The sequence below is a fragment of the Notolepis coatsorum genome, assembly GCF_963971535.1.
Source record: "Notolepis coatsorum genome assembly, chromosome: 17".
Taxonomy (NCBI): domain Eukaryota; kingdom Metazoa; phylum Chordata; class Actinopteri; order Aulopiformes; family Paralepididae; genus Notolepis; species Notolepis coatsorum.
The window spans coordinates 48,140,336-48,164,768 of record NC_140181.1 but is presented as its reverse complement, the minus strand read 5'-3'; positions in this window follow the sequence as shown (position 1 = coordinate 48,164,768).

Genomic DNA, 24,433 nt, shown 5'->3' with positions numbered 1-24,433 from the left:
TGATACTTTTACTAGAAGTGTGTGTTCGGCACCAGACCAATCAAACACATAATGACAGGTAGTCCAAGGGTGTGGCTGCTGAAGAGCAAACGAGAGTAAACGAACGCGAGGGTGGGGGCTAGTGAGGTGAGGAGACAGGGAATTAAAGGTCAAGGGAAAGGCGAACCTCACAAAATGTCTAACAAAAAAATCTTACTTGCATGGAATGTTTGTGTAGTTATTTCTCTTCCAGCAGAGCTACCTGTAACCATTGGTAACCACTTTCAAAATAAAATGTCTAATTTCTGTGTAGTGATAGAGTAGGTACAACACTGGAAACGCATAATATTACTGTTCCACCATGACTTGTTTATAAGATCCAGTGATATATTTCTCATATATCAACACATACAGTAGCAACCGTTGTCTCTTCCCTGTACAAAACAAAGGTTGCTATGTTACAGGCAGCCATATTGTAAGAAAGAGAACACACAAACATTATGTGCGTGGCCTCTATTGTAGCTTTAAGTCACTCGACACCCACACACAGACAACCTGAAACGGGCACCTCTGCCTGTCTGCTTGGGAGAAGCCACCTCTTCAGGAACAGCTGTTCCCTAGGCCTCCCCGGGGCCCCTGCCTACCAGCCGACTAACACACAAACCCACCCAGCCCGGTAAGGCGTGCTCTGCACAAATGAGTAAATAAATGAAATGAGGAAGTGTATTCAACACTTAATCCGCCTCCCTAGAGCATAGCAGCTAGCTGACTTTCAAAACACTTAATGAAGGAATTGTTGAGGGAAAGACAGAGATTCAGGGGACCCTACAGTCGGGGGGGGGGGGGGGGGGTGTACCTCTGGCGTAACTGTAAATGTGGCTGAAAAACAAAGGATTATGAGGAAATGAGCTGCCCGCATGACAGCATAAATCAGTGGGGGGAGAAGGGGGCATTCTCCTGTAATGGAAAGCGGGGGCCCATACCGATGGCCTTATCCATCATAGAGATAGAGCTGCCACCATATTGACTACGCACCAAGCAAACAGTATCTACAATGAGGTCTAAGTGCTATTCCCAATGCAGGCCTGCATTGTAGATCATTCCATAGCAGGCGTCTCCCGGGACCACATAGAATTATTAAGGATGCATCTACTGTCTGGTGTGCAGCGTGACTGTTCTGAGAGGTGGTATTGGTGGCGGCAGGATTAACACTAAACATTGATAAAGGTCACATTCATTTTGAGGCACCACTGGGAGCGGAACAATCTCTCTTGATAAATATGTCACATGTTGACAGGGCAGTACTCCCCAACTTAACTGTTTTCTCCATGATTAAAAACTGCCTTTTTACTTATGGGTAAATTTTTCTATATTATCGTGTAATATATATAAACTGTGGATTCATCTGTCGGTTATAAACTGTGGATTAACATTTGTAACTATATACCCCTACATTGTGCCTAGAACATTGGACATTATTGATTAAATGGTATGTAATTAGACGCAGCTGTAGGCACTTAACCTCATTGGGAGAGGACCTGGAGTGGGGATTGGCTGACAGACATGATGAGGAAATGGAGATATACCAGGGCCCTCATTTATCAACAAAGCTTATGTAGCAGGGTGGATTATCCCTGCTTCGTGGGAACGGTTGCTGGTAGTCACGAGGTAGCTGGACACAGTAGAGCTCAGTCGGACTGCACCCTCGTCTTTGGGCCTGGGGCGTAGACTGGAGGCTGGTAGTGTGAATGGATGGGGCCCGGGGTTTACCAACCTGGTCTGGTACTCTGGTCTTCCTCCCCTACAGCAGGGCGGTCAGCAGTACTCCCCAACACGTTCCCCACTTCCGCCAGTTGCTCCTTAAACCCTCCCACACCTAGTGACTGAATTGTAAATAAATACCCTGAGTTCCCCCCGCAAGCAGTACCCTCCCTCAATGACCCTAGAAACCTTACAATAAAAAGGGAAAGGTGGAATAGGAAGGGGTTAATTAGGTTAACGTTACCCACACCAAAAGGATGGTCAAACGGCTCATGGATAGACACACACACCAATCTCCCATCTACTTCTTTAATGTTACTTATTCTGGTTCACTACAATGATTTAATATAAGTGACCAATTGGACTGAAGTCCCACTGTAGTGCTGCTTGTAACTCCATATCTCATGAACACGTATATTATACACCCACACCTGGGTTACTGTCAGGGCTAATATACTTCAATGCGTTTGACTCATCGCCCACGTCTGGGTCTTCACTCTGTATAATACCTTCCAAGGCTTTAATTATACGGCAAGAGTAATACCTCTCTAGGCTTTATTTATAATACTCCAGGGCCCTCATTCATCAACGTGGACTTTGACCTTGACCTACTTCCACACGTAAGCACGGAATTTAGAACTAGCGCACGCACAGGGAAGTCGGCATTCATCACACGTGCGTAAGCAGGCTCTACGCACACCTGTCATGATGAATCCCACCTTGGCCCTGCGCCGCAGCTCGTGCACGCTTTCACGTATTTGCATACCAAAACCGCCCCGACCAACCAAATATGGTCAGGCCCTCCCCTTCAAATACCATGAGGGAATCCCTGTGCGTGGAATGTTGGAGGATGGCAAAGCGAACGAAAAAGAGAAACTACACAGACACCGAGGTGGAGGTCCTCGTAACGGAGGTGGATAAATAAAAGGCGGATTTGTAAACGGTGATGTCAGATATCAACGGCTCCCTAAGACCATTGCTGCAATTCTGCCTGGACAGCTCAAAATACTAATAAAGACCGTTCGTTGACCACTGTTTGGCGTTGGTTGTGTTGTGTGTCATTATAACCGTGCTGTACAATATGAATGCCTTTATTAGTTGTGTTCGATTGGCTATATGATTTTTAGAGGCATCTATTTTGTTGTCGGCTAATAAAGACCGCGCTGGAATATGACTGCCTTTTCCCGTGTTGTTTGATTAATACCCACGGATTAAAGTTCTCCTCAATTCTATTCCAAATCGCGATGGATCTCCCGTCAATTTTCTACCTGCTGCATGATTTCTAGAGGCATACTACTACAATCTATTTTGATGTCAGTATTGGGTAGCCTATATAAACAATATAATACGAGAGCATATACAAGAACAATGAATCTCACTGCATGTATGATGTATCCTGCCTTTCAATACATGAACTTGAATTCCATCATATAGTCTGTCCACTATCTGCATGGTGTCATTGCAATGCGTTTTCTATTCTTTCTTGTACAGTAAAAAGGGGGAAGAACACTATATTCATATGACTTATTCTGCTTACAGCTTCGAAATTCCACTTGTTTCGTTTAACGTAAAGCCTTTTAAATATAATCAAAACGTTCCCGTGTTTCGGCGGTCTGTGCGCAAAATAATAACGAGTTGAGCTTTATGATTTATGATGAATTGAAAATGGGGGACCCTGATGTAAACAGGACGAAAGTTGGTCTGCATCCCCAATTAACAATTGTATGTACTGAATGAATGAATGAATGAAAACTTTATTTAACAGATTGCAGAATGGGTACAATACAGTACGGCTCAATACATACAATTGTTAAGGGGATGCAGACCTGAGAAAGACGTTTGTCTTGTTTCCATCAGGGTCCCCCATTTTCAATTCATATAGACATTTATGACATACATAACATACATGACATTTATGGCATAGGGACATATAGGTATTTAGTACTGATACATTTGTGACATAGGCGGTATTCAAATATACAGTACTGTTACCCCTAGATCCTGACAGAGTATATACATATGATGGGGAGGGGACTGTACATTAGGAGGGGGTGGGTGGGTGGGAGGGGAATATACATACGGCGGGGAGGGAATATATACATGCGGTGGGGAGGAGACTGTCTATTAGGAGGTGGTGGGGGTTTTGGGCATTTACGGTGGCCAGTTTCGAATTGCAGCCTCCCGTAGGTGCTCTTTAAGGGCGGTTTTGAATGTGGGCAGGGATTCACATTCCTTTACAGCTTTGGGTAGGGCGTTCCACATTGTTGTGGCATAATTGCGAAACGTGTTTAGTCCCTTGTTTGAGCCGAATCTGGGTTTAACATGATTTGTTGAGCTTCCTCTGGTGTAGTGGTTGTGGTATTCACTGACCTTTGGGAAGTATTTTGACATGTACATGGGCACCCCGGTCGTATAGTGTATCTTGTAGACCAGGCCCATTGCAAGTTGCTGTACTCTGTCGTCTACTCTAAGCCATCCTAGGTTGGCAAAGTGGGCAGGGGTGAGGTGGGTTCTGGGGTTCAGGTCAAGTAGTAGTCTGACCAGTTTGTTTTGTGATGTTTGTAATTTTGTTTTAAGCGCCTTTGAGGTGCTTTGGTACCATGAGGTGCACGCATAGTCATAGTACCCTTGAATGAGTGCTCCTGCCAGAGTCCTCAGGGTATTCTTGTTTACCAGAGAGGAGATCCGGTACAAGAATCGAGTTCGTTGGTTGACTTTTTTTATTACATTGGATGCCATTTTGTCACAGGAAAGATTTGCCTCTAGGATGGAACCCAGGTAGGTAATTTCGTCTTTCCTTGTGACAATATTGTCACCCACTGTAACTGAGAAGCCGTCGGTCTTGCTGAGTTTGTTATTTGAACCGAAGAGAATGGACTCTGTTTTGCCCATGTGTAATGATAGTTTGTTATCAGCGAGCCATATGCAGATTTTGCCTAGTTCCGTGCTGAGGGTTTTTTCAACCTGCAATTTGTTCTTGTCAGAGACCAGCAGGGCTGAGTCGTCCGCAAACAGGAACAAGTTGCAGTCACAGGCTGACGACATGTCATTTGCATAAATTAGGAAGAGTAGCGGTCCTAGTATGCTTCCTTGTGGAACACCACAGCTCACTGTGAGGGGGGGGGATAGAGTACCGTTTACCTCTACCATCTGTTCTCTCCCCTCCAGGTAGGATTGCATCCAGCTCACTGATAGGCTATCAAAACCAATTGCTTTTAGCTTGTCCATTAGAATGGAGTGATTGACAGTGTCGAAGGCCTTTTGTAGGTCCAGCATGACCATGCCGCAGTATTTGCCAGCGTCCACCTCTTGTTTGATGTGGTCGTTCAAATAGAGGAGGCATGTGTCAGTGGAGTGGGACGTTCTGAAGCCAGATTGGAATTCGTAGATTAGGTTTTTTTCCGCCAGGTACTTTTCGACCTGTTCGTAGACTATTTTCTCCATGACTTTCGAGATGGAGGTAAGAATAGAAACAGGGCGGTAGTTGCCTGGGTCTAATTTGCTGCCCTTTTTGTGTAGAGGGGTCACTCTCGCAATTTTGAAGTCCTTGGGGACGTGCCCCTGTTTTATAGAGAGGTTTATTATGTGTGTGATGACTGGGGTGATGGCGGCTGCTGCGTCTCTGAGGAATTTGGAGGGGATGTTGTCATGGCCAGTGGCCTTGTTAGGTTGGAGGGCGCTCAATTTTTTGAGTACCTCATCGGTTGTTACCATTTCAAGTTTGAAGTCGTCTTTGTGGACCCCTAGGTTTTTGTAGTATGCTACTATGTGTTCTACCCCATAATGCCCTGAGTGGGAGGGTAGTTTGTTTACCAGTGTTGTGGCTATGTTTGTGAAGAAGATGTTTAAGTAATTGGCTACATCCAGCTTGTCTGTGATGAGCGTGTTGTCCGTCTTTATGTTTATGTTTGAGAATCTGGTTTTAAGTTTTTTACTGCAGCCTAGTTGATTATTGAGTAATTTCCAAAGTTCGCGGGGTTTGTTTTTGTTTTCCTCAGTTTTGTCGTTGATGAAATTTCTTTTTGCGGTTCTGATCATGGTGTTTACGTCATTTCTTAGTCTGTTTCTTTGGATTTTTTGTTCAACCACGTGGGCTTGGAGTTCACTGTTTGAGCTTTTGGAAAGCTTTGTCTGACTTTTATGAAGTTCAGAGCATTTTTTGTCTCTGGTTTTCATAGCGGCCAGTATTTCAGTGTGCATCCATGCCTCAGCGCGATTTTTAACCCTGGTGGTTCTTATCGGTGCCATGTTGTTGAGTATTGCTGTGAATTTGGTTTTGAATCCAAGCCATGTTTCTTCAACCTGTGTACCACTGAGCTCATCTGACCAGTCCAAGCTCCCCAGTTCTAGGTTAAAGGCCTCTCTAGAGTAAGTTTTGAGGTCTCTAGATGTGACTGTTTTGTGACAGCCGGCCTTCTGTTTTAGCTTTTTGCGGGTACAGAAAGCTGTACTGTACACTGTACACTGGGTACACTGTACCCATTCTGCAATCTGTTAATAAACTTTTCAATCAATCAATCAATCAAGCTACGCGGAGCGCAGTCAGTCAGTAGCCTACACCCCGTATATTCCGATAACGCTATATAAACCATGAATGAATGAATGAATGAGAACTTTATTAACAGATTGCAGAATGGGTACAGTACAGTACAGCTCAATACATACAATTGTTAAGGGGATGCAGACCAGAGAAAGACTTTCGTCTTGTTTACATCAGGGTCCCCCATTTTCAATTCATCGTAACATATATGACATGCTGCATTCATTCTGAGAGAAAGATCTATTATTCCAAATGCTATTTATAGGGTTTTGACCATAATTACACTACTGTTGCTATTTTACAATGAACTATAATGAACTACGGTTCATAGAACATCCAGTGTTATTATGCACAGAAGCTCATTTCCTTGTTGTAATAATATATTCTACCACTGGGCGCGAGGTACGCCAGGTCCGAAATGTGCGTAGATGTAAGCACGAAGTCAAGTTCAAGTTGAAGTTGATGAATCCCACTCTTTGCTTAGAAATGATCGTACGCACGGGTTACGCACAGATCTGTGCGTAGAACACGTTGATGCATGAGGGCCCAGGTCTGTAACTTCACCAAAGTGAAAGGGTTAACTAGATGGGAAAAATATTATTAAACATCAACACGGTATCACACTCAAAGGAAATAAAAAGAAAGCAAAAGGGTGGGCCCACAAAATACCAATAAAAGTCCTATCTTAATGCCGGCATATATTGTTTGGGGTTCCCCTATTGAACGGTAGTAGCAACGTTAACTTCGCCCGCAGGCTGCACCACACTGTATACTGTATAATAGCTCGGGAGCATCAATACCCATTTGTACTCATCCGAAATGGCCGCCTCGCCGCGCCACTGTTGTCCGGAAAGCAAGATGGCGTCGAACGCTCTCGGTGAGGATACTAGCAGGCGGAGCTGGGGCAGAGAGGCAACAGTAAACTAACTTGATCGTTAATATAACTGTTGTTTGGCCATCGTTTTGCCTTAATAGCCTATATTCTCAAATGGCATTTAATGGCTATCCGCTGTGGGCTATCTCCTCGCTGACGGACAAGTATACCTTTATATCATATCATATTCCTATGTCTCCAAGGAATCGTGGGGCTCTGGGGAATAAAGGTTGGGAACCCCTGCTATAGCCTATCCTAGGCTATTTTATTTACAGTAGTCTATTTATGATTTGTTTCCATAGCCGGTCTCAGTTATGCTGTGGCTGAGATGGGTCGGGATTAATGAATCTGATAGGAGACTGCTTCTCGGCTATACAAATTAAAGCCACGATTGAAAATAATGTACTTCCTTCTTGACAATAGCATATACTATAACAATAATACGAGAGTACAATATCAATGAATCTCACTGCCATGTAGCCTACGCCATGTATAGCCTGCCTATGGGATCAATAAAAACGCGAACTTGAATTCCATCATATTTATATGTTGTGTCTGTACACTATGTTTGTTACTTTGTTATTTTTCCCCCGTATGTAAAGCGACCTTGGGTCTCTTGAAAGGTGCTATATAAAATGAAGCTATTATTATTATTATTATCACGTCTGTGCGGGAGCTCACAAATAGACTGTTTCAACAGAGGTCATCTATTCTAACCAACAAATTGAAGTAGAAAGCATTTCGTTGTGACCAATCTTATTTGGAAACATGACACACAAAATATTAGTATTTAGCTTTTTATTTTAAACAATATTTAATCGCGTTTGGAGGTGGGTGTTCTGCGTCTGCCCCCCCATGCCAAACAAGCAGGCCAACCTCTTGTTCGCGTGTGAGCCCGTTATAATTACACTACTGTCGCTATTTTACAATTAACTATAATGAATTACGGGTCATACAGAACACGCCAGCTTATTTCCGCGTTGTAGTATTCATATTCTACCGCTGGGCACCAGGGCCCTCATTCATCAACGTGTTCTACGCACAGATCTGTGCTTACCCTGTGCGTACGATCATTTCTAAGCAAAGAGTGGGATTCATCAATTTCGATTTGAACTTGACTCCGTGCTTACATCTACGCACAGGTCAGACCAGGCGTACCTGGCGCCCAGTGGTAGAATATATTATTACAACAAGGAAATGAGCTTCTGTGCATAATAACACTGGCATGTTCTGTACGAACCGTAGTTCATTATAGTTCATTGTAAAATAGCAACAGTAGTGTAATTATGGTCAAAACCCTATAAATAGCATTTGGAATAATAGATCTTTCTCTCAGAATGAATGCAGCATGGTTTATATAGCGTTATCGGAATATACGGGGTGTAGGCTACTGACTGACTGCGCTCCGCGTAGCTTGATTGATTGATTGATTGAAAAGTTTATTAACAGATTGCAGAATGGGTACAGTACAGTACAGCTCAGTACATACAATTGTTAATTGGGGATGCAGACCAACTTTCGTCGTGTTTACATCAGGGTCCCCCATTTTCAATTCATCATAAATCATAAAGCTCAACTCGTTATTATTTTGCGCAGACCACAGAAACACGGGAACGTTTTGATTATATTTAAAAGGCTTTACGTTAAACGAAACAAGTGGAATTTCGAAGCTGTAAGCAGAATACAAGTCATATGAATATAGTGTTCTTCCCCCTTTTTACTGTATAAGAAAGAATAGAAAACGCATTGCAATGACACCAGATAGTGGACAGACTATGTATATGATGGGATTCAAGTTCGCGTTTTTGTTGATCATAGGCATGCTGTCAGAGTATGATATCAGAACATTTGTCGTCACAGATCATGTCCTAATAGAACATAGGCTATGGCATGGATCGTGATATTGTGTGGACTGTTATTATTACTGTCTGTACCGGTACCACCCATTGTGACAACAGCCTTGTGAGTCCCGCACACAAACATGATGGAATTCAAGTTCATGTATTGAAAGGCAGGCTACATCATACATGCAGTGAGATTCATTGCTACCCAATACTGACATCAAAATAGATAGTAGTATGCCTCTAGAAATCATATGCAGCAGGTAGAAAATTGACGGGAGATCCATCGCGATTTGGAATCAAATTGAGGAGAACTTTAATACCTGGGTATTAATCAAACAACACGGGAAAAGGCAGTCATATTCCAGCGCGGTCTTTATTAGCCGACAACAAAATAGATGCCTCTAAAAATCATATAGCCAATCGAACACAACTAATAAAGGCATTCATATTACAGCACGGTTATAATGACACACAACCAACGCCAAACAGTGGTCAACGAACGGTCTTTATTAGTATTTTGAGCTGTCCAGGCAGAATTGCAGCAATGGTCTTAGGGAGCCGTTGATATCTGACATCACCGTTTACAAATCCGCCTTTTATTTATCCCATAATACGCGATAGTGTCTTCTTGGTTCGACAGCAGTGAATTCTCCGTGGAGTTTCTCAGAGTTCCGCTCGGGTCAGTCCATTATTTCACATCCCATGGGGGGTGTTTCCTCACTTTCATGACCATATATGGATAATCATGCACGAGCATTGACGGTAGAACAAAGTTCTACGGAGGAGCATAGAGCCTGCGTACGCACAGTGTGATGAATCCCGACTTCCCTGTGCGTACACTAGTTCTACATTCCGTGCTTACGTGTGGAAATAGGTCATGTTCTACGCACAAATTGATGAATGAGGGCCCAGGTACACATGCTCTGAGCTGTGTGTATATATACGCACAAAGTCAAGCACACGTTCAAATTGATATGTCCCACACTTTGCTTAGAAATGATCGTACGCACGGGTTACGCACATATCTGTGCGTACGCACCATTGATAAATGAGGGCCCTGGGCTTTATAAGGGCAGCCCACAACCAAGATGGCAGACTACTCCAGTGTGGAAATCTCCAACAGCCTATACTCCATCTACAACGTTGCATCCTCCAACTTCGTCCTCCATCTACCAATCTGCTCCTTCACGGTCTACTCATAGGGGATCCTCAACACACCATCACCCCCCAGTTAAGTGCCTCTTGTTAACTCACTTCTGTATGGTTGGATCTTAGGTCGCTTTCACACAGGGGCTGTTTGGTCCGGACTATCAGACCAGAAGTCGATAGTCCGGTTTTTCGGGTTTGTGTGAATGCGCAGTCGAACTCGGTCCGCGGACCAAACACGCGAACTCGGTCCTCCAAAAAACATAGGTCTCGGTTCGCCTTCATCGGACCAAACGCGGACCAAACGTAGTCACCTGATAAACTGTGCATCTTGGGTAGAAGGAACACCGCAGCTTATTATTATTATTATTAATACCGCGGCGCGCAGCACACTGCATCTATCTATCTATCTATATATCTAACTGTGCATCTTGGGTAGAAGGAAGAAGAAAAAAACACGGCTTATTATTATTACCGTGGCGCGCGGCATTACAAGCACACTGTGTAAACATGTCTCGTGGACAGACTTGGGTGATCCGCTGATCTGGAGTCAGACATGGCTTGCAGTCCACACACACAGACACACACACGCGCGCGCGCGCGCACACGGGCTCGCAGCCACACACACACATTTCCACTCTCTATCAATGCCACGCCTCTGCTACTATCACGCCTGCTCACGGCTACGCAGTTTGTGTATTTCCGCATTTCACTTCCTGAAGTGGAGGGATTTCCACTCTCCATTGTGTCCAATAGACGAGCGCCCTTTTCGACCGCGTGACATTGTTCATAAAGTTTGGTGCGCCTGACAAATTACTGTGTGAATGCAGACGAACCAAATGATTGTTGCAACTTCACTACCAGAACCGCACCGAGTCCACCAAAACTATATGTGAAAGCACCCTTAAACTGAGAACAACAAGCCACTGATAGAGTTTTCCTCCACTAGGTGAATGGACCCTGCGTGACTGACCAGACGTGGCTGGAACAAACATAGGATTCGACCGATTTCCACACGGAGAGTTTTCATTGATGCACCACTGTAAGAAAGCCCTTGTTAATAAGATTACTTGGATCTGTAATTGCCCTTTAATATGTTGTTGTTGACAGGAAAGGGTGATTGATTTATGCCAGTGTAATTGTTCAGTGTGATGTGCTCCAGCTAGTGTCGCATTCTGGTTTGCTGATAAGGTTACTGGCCCTTTAACTCTTTCTCTTTCACGCTGGGAACGGGATATGGCTATGTCTAGTCTTGGGGTTATCATAGATTCAGAACTGAACTTCAATTCTCATATTAACAAAGTGACAAAAACATCGTTCTTCCATCTCAGAAATATAGCAAAAGTACGACCATTTATTAATCGAAACGATGCTGAGAATCTAATTCATGAATTCATATGAAATAGTAGAATATTAGATAACAACAAATATAATATTAAAGGTGTTTGGAAGATATTAAATGGTATTATCAGGAATGGATCAAGACAAATAAACTATCCTCAGTATTTTATGGAAAAGGATCAAACTATTAGCAATATGGATGATGTGGTTAACAACTTTAATACATTTTTTGTAAATATTGGACCAGAATTAGCGGGAAAAATCCCATATCCAGTGACTCCTGAAGACATAAAAGACAATTACATTGAAAGAAATCCTAGTTCAATATTTCTGGAAGCGGTAGATGAAAATGAAATTATAGAAACTACTAATAAATGTAAAAACAAGACATCTACAGACAGTAATGAAATAGATATGAAAATAGTAAAAAATGTCATTAGTGGGATTTCAAAACCACTCACATTCATTCAAAACTGGTCGATTTCCGAATAAAATGAAAATAGCAAAAGTCATACCTCTGTTCAAGACTGGAGATAAACACCACTTCACAAATTATAGGCCTGTTTCTCTACTTCCTCAGTTTTCAAAAGTATTAGAAAAACTCTTCAACAACAGATTAGATAAATTCATTGATAAACATAATTTACTCACCGATAGCCAGTATGGATTCAGAACACACCGGTCAACATCACTAGCGTTAATAGAACTCATTGAAAAAATCACAAATTCCATAGATAAAAAAAAACATGTAGCTGGAGTATTCATTGACCTAAAAAAAGCATTTGATACTATTAATCATGATATATTAATCAGGAAATTGGAGAGATATGGGATCAGGGGGGTAGTATTGGACTGGGTGAGAAGCTATCTAAATAAAAGACAACAATTTGTGACAATGAGAGATTATAAATCTGAATGTTTGGACATTGCTTGTGGTGTCCCCCAGGGGTCAGTGTTGGGTCCAAAACTGTTCATCTTGTACATTAACGAGATATGTAAAGTATCCAATATATTTAAATGTATTTTATTTGCGGATGACACTAATCTTTTTTTTTCTGGTGAGAATGTCCAGCAGCTTTTAGAGGTCATCACATCTGAAATGAAGAAATTGAAGGAATGGTTTGATAGAAGCAAATTATCATTGAACTTGAGCAAAACTAAAATTATGTTGTTTGGAAACTGTAGATTGGATACTCAGGTACAAGTTAAAATAAATGATGTGATTATTGAAAGAGTTTATGAAAATAAATTCCTAGGTGTAATAATAGACCATAAAATCTGTTGGAAACCTCACATAAAACATGTCCAATCTAAACTCTCACGAAGCATTTCAGTCATGAGTAAAGTAAAGCACATCCTGGATAGAAAATCACTCTACATTCTCTACTGTTCACTAGTTTTACCATATTTAAATTACTGTGCTGAAGTCTGGGGAAACAATTATAAGTCTACACTACAACCACTTTTTATACTCCAAAAAAGGGCCATAAGGATAGTTCACATTGCAGGTTATCATTGAAGTTAAATGATCTTGTGGAATTTAAAACGGCACAATTAATGTATGAAGCAAAAAGTCATGCACTTCCAAGAAACATTCAAGAATTGTTCTTTGATAGGGAGGGGGGTTATAATTTGAGGGGAGAACACAATTTAAAGGTGCTAAACGTACGCACTACCATGAGAAAACACTGCATCTCAATATGTGGAGTGAAACTGTGGAACAGTCTAAATGTGGTGCTAAAGCAATGTCCAAACATGAGACAATTCAAACTGATGTATAAGGAAATTATGTTCACAAGGTACAGGGATGAGGAAGGGACTTGATAGTCACGGGTGTTTACATTTTTATTTTGTTTTCTATTTTATTTTATTTTATACATATATAGTTTTTGTTTTTTGTTTTGCATATATATATTTTTTTTTTCTTTTCTTTTTTTTTTTCTTTTTTTTATATTTTTTTTATTATTGCAAAACAAAAAATTATTAAAAGTCAGTACTCAACACACAATGCATAATGAAACTTTCAGTAAAGGTGGTTATAATATATGCAAGTACAGAAACAGGATAAAACAAAAATAGTCTATAATAACATTTTAGCCGTATACAGTGTATATCCAGCGAAATTACAATTATATAAATGTTAGTATATAATATACCCCTAATACCTATTTTCGAAAACCCTACACACATATGCTCCAGCTCAAACCCCCCCCTCCCAGACCCCCTCTTGGATAGTACCTCCATTATCCCTCACTCCTAACCAGACACCACCATTATAAGCTAGCTTTTATTCTCTCCACCACTTCTAACCACATTGACATTTTGGATTCATTGAGCCCCAGAATTCTTGCTGTAGATATTTCTTGATATATCACATCAAGATATGTAAGAAACCACACTTTTCGGCACATTTTTTCCGGTTGAAACCAACGTGATGCGATCAGTTTTTTAGCTACTGTGATACCCGATAAAACCAATCTTTTTAGTTGTGGATTCACTGCAAACTCAAAAACATCATTCAATAGTAATACCGCGGGGTGTACAGGTATATTCCAAAATACGAGTGTTGATAATTGTTGGGATACATCTTTCCAGAATGCCTTAACTGGTGGGCAGTCCCAATACATGTGCATAAATGTTCCTTCGTCCCCATTTGTACATTGGGAGCATTTGGAGTCTTGTATAAGCCCCATTTTGCACAGCCTTATAGGAGTCAAGTATGTCCTGTGAATATAGTTCAGATTGATTTGTTGATGATCCGGGTTCCTTGATGTAAGTCGGACATTTGCCCAGGCTCCTTGCCAATCAAAGTCATATTCCAGGTCTGGTATATCCCTCCTCCAGACAGTGTCTATTTGAAGGGTTTCATACGAGGACGTTAGTAATTGATAATAAAAACTTGATACAAAACCTCCCAATGTATCTCTTTCATAGAAAAATTTGTGGTATCTGTGGTGTTCAATTGGTACTAGTAATGGAACACCGTGAGATCTCATACAAAGTCGTAACTGTATGTAAAAAAGCCATGTGGACTCGGTGAGGTTAAACTTTATACATATTTCGACATAACTACAGAGGCCCTTGTTATTAAAAATATCCCCTAATGTGTGTATGCCTTTCTCTTCCCATATAGGGAATCTTATAGGTCGCTTTCCCATTAAGAGTGCATTGTTATTGAATATGGGAGTGTGATTATGCCATTCTTGAGGTTTAGGATATTTCTTTTGTGTTTCCCGCCATGTTCTGATTGCATGGGTAATTATTGGGCCAAATTCTCGCTCACAATGCTTGATTGAAAGTTTAGTGTGTGCTATGTCTTCCAGTCTCTGTGGGGCTACCATGTTTCCTTCTAATTCTCTCCAAGATACCAAAGCCTGGGGATCAGACCATATCTTCACTGGTCTTAAAGTGAAGGCCTTAAAATATTGTAAAAAATCTGGGACTGCCATGCCACCGTCTGCTTTATTTCTCTGTGCGGTGGATCTTTTTATGCGAGGTGGTTTGTTATTCCAAATAAATTTGTATGTGGAGGTTTGTAATCTTTTCCAGTAGCCCTCTGGAGGAGGTAACGGAAGCATTGAGCTGAAGAAATTGATTCTTGGTAATACATCCATCTTAACTATTGATACCCTTGCCTGTACTGAGTTTTTAAGTTTTGCCCACCTGTCCAGGTCGTCTTTGATTTTGTTCTGTATTTTTGTGTAATTGTGCTTCACCGTTTGTCTTATGGTGGGAAATATTTCCACACCCAAGCATCTGAAATGTTTGACCATAGGTATCGCATTTTCTTTTCTTTTTTATGTTTAAAATAGTACACTCATTTGAGTAGTGGAAAAGGGGTAGGATTAAATAAGTGTATACTTCTTCCTACTCCTTTTCGAACATGCAGATTGAGTTGTTTTTCTTTTTTTGTTATTGTTTGTTGTATTCATTGCATGTTCGAAATAAAGACTTAAAAAAAAAATATATATATATATCTAGCCGGTTAGACTACTGTAATGCACTTTTCACGGGTCTCCCTAAGAAAACCACAGGCTTCAGCTAATCCAAAACTCTGCAGCCCGACTGCTAACTAGAACCAAAAGGAGAGAGCACATTAGTCCAGTCTTAGCTGCTTTACACTGGCTTCCTGTAACATTTAGAATTTACTTTAAGGTCCTTCTCCTTACATACAAAGCTCTAAATGGACAGGGACCTAGCTACATCACCAACACTAAATTACAGGCCGGCAAGAACACTGCGGCCATCAACTGCTGGACTACTAGAGGCTCCCAGAAACAGTCAAAAAAGGATCGGTAATGCAGCCTTTATCAACTAAGCCCCAAAACTATGGAATAAACTACCCCAAAACATCAGGGAAGCCAACTCACTAGACATCTTCAAAAGACAGCTTAAAACCTATTTCTTTGCTCAGGCATTTAAATGACAATTCCTATCAAATTCATGTGTCGGTTCTATGCAAATCTTATCTCACTACCTCCTCCCTCCTCTCTGCCGAGACAAGTCACATCTCCACTCCCTAGACCGTCGTTCAGAAAGCTCTCTCTGCTGCCTGATGCACCCCCCCCCCCCACTCTCAAGTCTGCTGGAGCCTATGGAACTCACAAGGTCACGTCGGGGAGTCGAGAGATAAGAACAGAAGACATAGCGTTCCTTCTACGCAACACCACCTACAACAACCAGGCTTGGCTTGTTGCACTCACCCCCACCCCCCCACCCCCGGCTCCTCCAGTCGCAGTCCCATCCCCCACCCCCCCTTCCTCTGCGTTGGCGCTGCTGATAACAAATGCGCATGTTGATGAATTTATGACTGTGTGCCATTATTACTATCAAATGTAATAATTGTGAAAGCCCGCTTGAATATTGAATATATGTCTGTTCCATTTTATAATTCTTAGACTATTTTTAAACCGAATCATTTTAAACTATTTTTGTCATTTGTATTATTGAATGAAACTGTAAATAGAGAACCTATTGGGATGCTAGATCCTAATGTGAAACACTGTGATTTACCTTACCTTGTTCATGCTAGCTTATGCTAAGTTATGCCTGTATTTTTACTGTTGTGAAGCACTTTGAACTGCAACTTCTGTATGAAAAGTGCTATACAAAGAAAGTTATTATTATTATTATTATTATTATTATTATTATTATTATTATTATTATTGTTATTATTATTATTATTATTATTATTATTATTATTATTATTATTATTATTATTATTATTATTATTATTATTATTATTATTATTATTATTATTATTATTATTATTATTATTATTATGTGCTGCCACGCATTAAACCAATGTGGTCAGTCACCTTGTTTGCAGGGCTATAACTATATTCTATATTATAGCTATGGATGCAATACTATGGCCCATTTGACATCGGGTATCTATCGTTCAAGATGTGAAAAAGAAAAAAGATTTCCATCCATACATTCCCGTTTTATACCGTGGTGAATATAAGTATGGTTTTAGAGCGGTTTAGGGTAATTCCTGGGAGGCTAGTAATAGCTCGATACATGTATTATATTAAATCCATTGGCATTTCGTCCCTACACACGCTACACTTAAAAATTCAAATGCATATGATCGGTATTATGAATGCATGTAAGGGGGGGGGGGGTTGTTTCTGATTAATTGATTGTCAAACGGCATTCGTTAGTACAACCCCATACGCTGATCAGGGCGATGGCTATGAAAACAAGGCACAATCAAGCTGAAATGGACGTTAAATTGCTCTTACCTGTGGCCGGTGGGATTCCAAAAAGAATATTCCAATTATTTGATTGCCATCTGGTAGATCCATCATCCCACCGTAGTCCATTTGGCTCACGACATAACCCACCACAGCATAATGAATCGGGGGTCCCGAAAACTATTCAATGCGATCAGGTGAAGCCCTTGATCCAGGTTACTAGAAAAGTCCGCCCGGAGGGATTTCATCGACGCACAGCCCCATACACAGAGTGCAAAGTCAAAGGAAGTGCAACATCGGCCGCATACCACCAGGCGGCGGTATTGGACTTTTGCGATCTCAGACTCATTCCCTATGGTAACACATGCTGCCTGGATGGATAACAAATGGAAATAGCAAATAAAAGAAATAACGATCAAATAACATATACGTGGTTGGCGTTCAACGGTTGGCGGAAAAACACGTACGTAGGGAACACAACGTTTTGGGAAATAGCCTTCTTATTTAGAGAACATTGATACCAATTTCATCTGTGTCAACTTTAGAGTTGTCAGAGTATTTCTTCACTTTTGACAGAACTAAGGCTAGCTGCTCCCTACTGCTTCTACTAATTGTGCTAAGCTAAGCTAGCATGCACCTGGAGCTCTCTCTCAAGGCTACTGGACAAACAAAAAGAGACTGATATCAATCTTCTCATCCGACTCTGGGGGAGATGGCAAATAAGATGTCCCAAAAAGTTGTTAAACTCAAACTGATTGATTCTAGCTAGGTCCATTTACAAACAAAAATGAAAATTCTTGCTTAAAGGAACATGCCAACATTATGTGAAATGCCAAGAAGTTAGATACCAATCTCCTCTCTGTGCGTTCAGTAGAAAGCTATCCGTATGCAAACTAGCCTAGCTTAGCACAAATTAATGGAAGCAGATATGGTTTGATTGATTGAAAATTTGATTAACCCTTTCTCCGCCGATGACGTGTTAAGACGTCATTCTCCGCCATGCGTAATCTGCCAATGACGTCTTACAGCGTCTTTGAGATCAATATTTCATATTTTCGTCATGGTATTCACATTTCACCCACGGAGTCTTTGCTGGTGTTGTAGGACTCTGCTCAACGCTCCAACGCTTCAATACCGCCACCTGGTGGCCGATCGGCGACTCGCGGGACTCTATCCAGACACCGTGCATATCGATCCGTTGCCATAACTCAATAAACAACATGATTGGACGTGTATTAGTATTATACAAACCGGAACTGGATCACCTAGATCAACATCCCATAATAGCGATCTTTTTGCTCCACGCTCATCACCCAACGGTAAGAGGAGACTGGGGTGAGTTTCAGCATTTTTCTTTACCATTTTCGATACAAACTGCTCTGATCTATATATCACCCATACTACATAAATCATTTAACGTCGGTCATTGAATTATAAACGACCCCCCCCCTCCGGTCAACCGCAGATGATCAGTCAACACGTCTAGGAGCGTGTACAGTTGAAATTTTTAATATAGCATGGATCGGTATCAAACTGCATTTGATGATCTAATATATGCATTTATGGCTATATCTCACGTTCTATGAAATACTGCAGAAAACGATAAAAACATATTTATACTATTATAATTGTATTATTGTATGAATGTGTGAATGAAAAAGTAAAATGTTCCTACATCCTGAACGATAGATAATTGATGTTGAATGGGCCATAGTAATGTCAATTTAGCAATACAATTTAAAAAGTTATAGCCCTGCAAAGAAGGTGAACATCTCCATAGACAAATAGAGCTGGCAGAGAGGCAAGGATGGATATAAGCTCCGGCAAATAATGGGTGAACAGATTGCAGAATGGGTACAATACAGTACAGCTCAATACACACAATTGTTAAGGGGATGCAGACCAGAGAAAGACTTTAGTCTTGTTTACATCAGGGTCCCCCATTTTCAATTCATCATATCTGGGAGAGGTGTTTTTGGCCAACAGTTACAGTAGGCTAGCTGGTCCATATCCACTTCTATTCATTTGTACTTTCTACTGAAGAGCATAAGCACATTTCCCATAATGTTGGCTTGCTCCTTTCCTTTTCTGCCGCTGCTGTGTCTGTCTGTGTCGTGGTATGTCACATACAGTAAGCCTGGGTAAACATGCTCACCTCATTCACTCCAAAATAAATAAAGTTTTGAAAAAAAAGAAAAGTTTGACATGATAACATTCAGCCCTTACAGGGCTTCAAACGACAAGGCTTCAAAACAGTGGCGTCATTAGCCCTGGACTATTGTTTACTTTTTTTTTTTATGGCAGCATCCCCATTGTCTGTGCTGAATGTTTGTTAGTGTTTGGTATTTTTCTTTGGTTTTTAGTACTTTTAAACATCGATTTTTAGCAAGTAGTAGTTTTCATTTGATCCTATATCATTTTTTCATTCACCGATTTGTGGACTTTTTTTTAGTGTCTTGAAAGGCGCATTATAAATAAAATGCATTATTATTATTATTATCATCCAGGAGGGAAAAGACACTTTGGATAGTAGGGACTGCATCTCTGCCTGTCCTGGCCAGGAAACACTTTGCAACTGTGATCTCCTCTGGCAGTAGTTGGATATTGTAATGTGTGGCGAGGGGTTGCAGCAATTCCACTGAGAGAAACTGGTCTGAGGCTGGATAACATGCCTGTATGCCTCTCATACGTTGTTCTCCAACTCATGAGAACCTGTTCTCAAGCTCTTGCAGCATTCTGTCGAGGACTGGATAGAACAGTCTCTGTCTCAGCTGATCTCCATGAGGTCTGAGCTTGTGCCACAAGATGACTCAACTACATACTCGTCCATCCTTTTCTGCTTCCTCCTTTGGCTGGTAGTATGTTCCTCAATCCCAAGGCCATTACATAAATCAAATCAAATTTATTTATAGGGCCCGACAACACACGTTAATGTCCCCATGGGCCGTACAGGTCTTCTTTAAACAAGTCAAGAAGACAACATAACAATAAGTCAAGAACAGAACAAGAACACCATAGGGTCCAAACATTTTTTAGATGAATGCAAATAAATGAAAGAATGCAAGCACTCCCAGACATACCCCACGCGAAGGTAAGGAAAAACTCACTAAAACCTAACAATAGGGAAAAAAAGCTCCACAGGCAATGTGGAGGAGAGAAACCTTAGAAGGGCCGTTCAAGGGGGGATCTCCCTTCTTAGATGTCGGTGATAGTAGTGTTGCAGACGGACAGTTGGTAAGCATGCACTCATGTGTGTGGTGAAACACAGATGAGTGCATGCAATAGCAACTGTACATTTTGAAAAATTAAAGATAGAGCTAATAGCGATAGCAACTGAACATTTTGAAAGATTAAAGATAGAGTTGATAGCGGATCTATTTGAGGCACAGGGGCGGCGCAAGAGGGTCACGTCCTCCCCGTCTTAGTCACGGGACATTCAACACTCCGGTCGTTGCTCAGGGACAGCCGGAGACAGGGGGAAGGGGGGTGGCGCAGAGAGGGTCGCGAACTCCCCGACATCATCGCGGGACATCCGGCACTCCGGTCACCACTACGAGACCTCCGAAGACAGGGGGGCACGCAGAGGGGGTCGCAATCTCCCGGCCTTCGTCACGGGACGTCCAACACTCCGGTCAACACTCCAGGACAGCAAGTCATAGGAAGACAGGGAGACGGGACAGGCGTTACATATGGCCTTTGTCCTGTCATACATGTCCACTGCCATCTCTGAGGTGCGATAACCTTTGAGTGTGTCCTGCACTGTGCTTTTAAATAGTACAGATAGGTATTGAAGATGTGCACTTTAACGCAGCAGCACCTGGAGCCATCCATACCCATGTCCAGTGTCCACTGACAAAGACATGCTCATGATACTGTGATAAACTATAATAAGCTTTAATCGAACCCTGGTTCATTTCCTCGGATAGTCCGGTTGGTTTGGGGTGGTGTGAAAGCTCATTCACTCTTGCAAGTGAACCCTGCTGCGGTTCATTTGAGATGTGAATGCAAAGCGGACCAAAGGCAGGAAAAGACCCCAAAATCGAATATTCTTTTTATGAGAAGACTGAAACATTATGTATATAATTTTTTCGATTGCTTAAGCACGATTTTGAAAACAGGGCCCGGTGTTTCAAAACACTACACACAATTAGCACAACCACACACACAATTATCAGAACACCTCAGATCCTTTGCTAAATTAAACACAAACTAAACACTAATTTATAAAAACTACATTGTTACCATATGAAACACGTTTCATATGACTTAATTCTGTTTGAACCAGTTACACACTGCTGTGCTTAACCTAAAACACATTTAGCAATTCTACTTCTCAGTGATTAGAGTACTGTAAGTGAAGTACACAGAGAATGTGCAAATATACAATAAATTCACCAAACACTACACAAGACCAATGCTGTAGATGAAAATATAATTTATTTATCTCCATATACCCAAATCAATGATGCAGACTGATGAAAAAAAATATTCTCTCTATATACCCAAATCAATAATGCAGACTGATGAAAATATACATTTTCTCTCCATATAACCAAATCAGTCAACATTTCAACATGGAGAATCACAACAAAACATGTCCCAGTTTTCATGCTACTACAGTGTGCATAACACAGTAAGCTCAGCAAATATCAGACAAACATAAAATACTGTATCCAGTACAGGTTAAAATTACAATAAAACAAAAACAAAAATAGAAAAAAAATTAAATAGAGTACAGAAAATACTAGACATTATCTCTTTGCCTAGCTGGATCTGGCAAGATTTTTTTTTGTTTTGATTCTCCATGTTGACATGTTGACTGATTTGGGTATATGGAGAGAAAATTTATATTTTCATCAGTCTGCATCATTGGTTGTCTTGTGTAGTGTTTGGTGAATGTATTGTATATTTTCACATTCTCTGTGTACAGTACTTCACTCTCCTTCCATTTTGGTTGAAGACAGGTGAACTCACCTGCTGCATTTTTATAGTGCTTAAACCTGATTGGTGTATCTACAATTAAGCAATGGTGTGTTTGTGCATCTGATTGCTGTTTAACCAATTGGCTCATATGTGTGGTAATTTGACATTCTATGTGTAATGTAATGCAAGTGTGTTTAGTGTTTTGCAAATCACTGTGTGTATTGTTTTGCAAAAAGTGTGAGGCTGACTTTGTGCTTATAGGGGTGCAAATCTGGGCCTATGTTTTGCTCCTTGAGTGTAAGGTTTTGATAATTGTGTAATACTTTTGATTTGAGTGTTTATGCAATCAAAGAAAACTGTAAAGACTAGAGATGAACTGTTTATTTCTTTTGTACATAGGCTGTGCATAATGTTTGTTTGTTTATTTGCTTATGTGTATGATTCTTAACTGTGTTTTTATTTAGTTATTGATGTGTATGTGTGTATATATATATATATATATATATATATATATATATATATATATATATATATATATATATATATATATATATGTATGTATGTATGTATGTATGTATGTATGTATGTATGTATGTATGTATGTATGTGTATTTGTACTCTTGTTGGGGCCTCTTGGACCATATCAATGTTTTATCTGGCTAAATAAAGGTTAAATAAATAAATAAGAAACTGATGATTTGGTCCTGTTAACTTTGAATTGTCTATGGGGACTGCCCAGATCCCTCTCATGGACCTGGACCTCACTTTAAAAAACTCTAATCTAGTTATTCAGTATTCGTCTCTATTTACAAAAAAATTGCGTATTTCTGTGTGTAATTTTTTTTTAAATAAAATAAAATAAAATAAGAGGGGGGGGGGGGCCTCCACCCCCCCGGGCTGAAGCCCCCAATGTTTTCTAACCCTAAAAACGCCCCTGCTTCAAAAGATAAAACCTTGAAACGATGATCTAGGGTTGTAAGTGTCAGTGTTGCCATTAGCTATGGCTGTTTCTGGGATGTTGCTGGATGATACAGCAGAAACAGAATCACTCTCCACACCTGATTTACCCCGTCTCCCGGCGTGTCAGTTGTTTGAAGTTAACAATGCTTCGGGGAGGCACAGGTAGAGGCAGTCTTCCAGCCATGACTATATCCAAGGCTACAGCTGGATTATTACCACTCTGCACAATGCCAGCATGTCCTTAGAACTCACTGGACACACAGCCATGTTGTGGTCATTATCAGAGGCCTCCTGAGGATGAAGAAATTATTGTAAAAACACAAAGTCAATATCTATTACATCATGTATTCTACCCACCCTTTGAATGTTTTGTTGGGCCTTTCTCGCAGCGTCTGCCTGGTGGTGTCATCGCGGGGTAAGCAAATTTGTTTGCCCTGCGGCGGCATCGTCAGGTGGCTGCCGTGGAGTAGGCCTATTATGATGGAGAGTGAGAGACATATCCTCTTATAATGTTGTTGTTGTATGTTTTTGTATGTCTTTTATATATTTTTTTGTTGTGTGTTGTGTTCTGATTCTGTATTACATTGCACAAAATGTGGGACCCTCTCGAAAGAGAGATACTGTATCTCAAGTGGTTTTCCCAATAAAGAATTTCAATAACGCGAGAGAAATAGGACACACTGTTGAACGGTGTCGTATGGGTTGTGTAATTCAACCTTCAACCTAAAGCCTCCGGGTGTCGTTCACACCAGGTCAGAGAAACACTTGCTGCTCTGTGTTTAGTGCCGGCTTTCGACGTGACACCAGAAAGGCAGAGAGTGCACGCACCATCACACACATGCTGTAACCCAGTGCTTCTCAAAGTGGGGTCCGGGGACCCCCAGGGGTCCTTGAGGTTCCAGGGGATCTCCAGAAAAATGGGGAACATTTTAATTTCACTATCATTTCATTGACTAGAAGTTAGCCCACAGAGATAATGTATAAGAATGACTATTCTGATCATAGGTTTCACATTATTCACTACCTACAGTATAGACCGTTATGGAATAACAAAATCTTCACAGATGGGGGACCCTGAGACTTCATACCAGATGGTGTTTTTTTCTGGGACTTCATACCAGATGGGGGTCAGTGATGTGTATCAATCTGGGGGTCCGTGACACCATTAAGGTTGAAGACCACTGCTGTAACCTACATGCACACAATCCTGAGGTTCCTAACCTCAAGGATCTGTGGCCTCCTGGCAGTAATATGGAATACTTTCACAGTTAAAGAGGAAAGCTACTCCGTCACTTGGGCATTAATTCAGGGTGTGTTGTTGTTGTACTGTGCCCAGTCTGCCCAGTGACCTGGAAATCGTAGACAA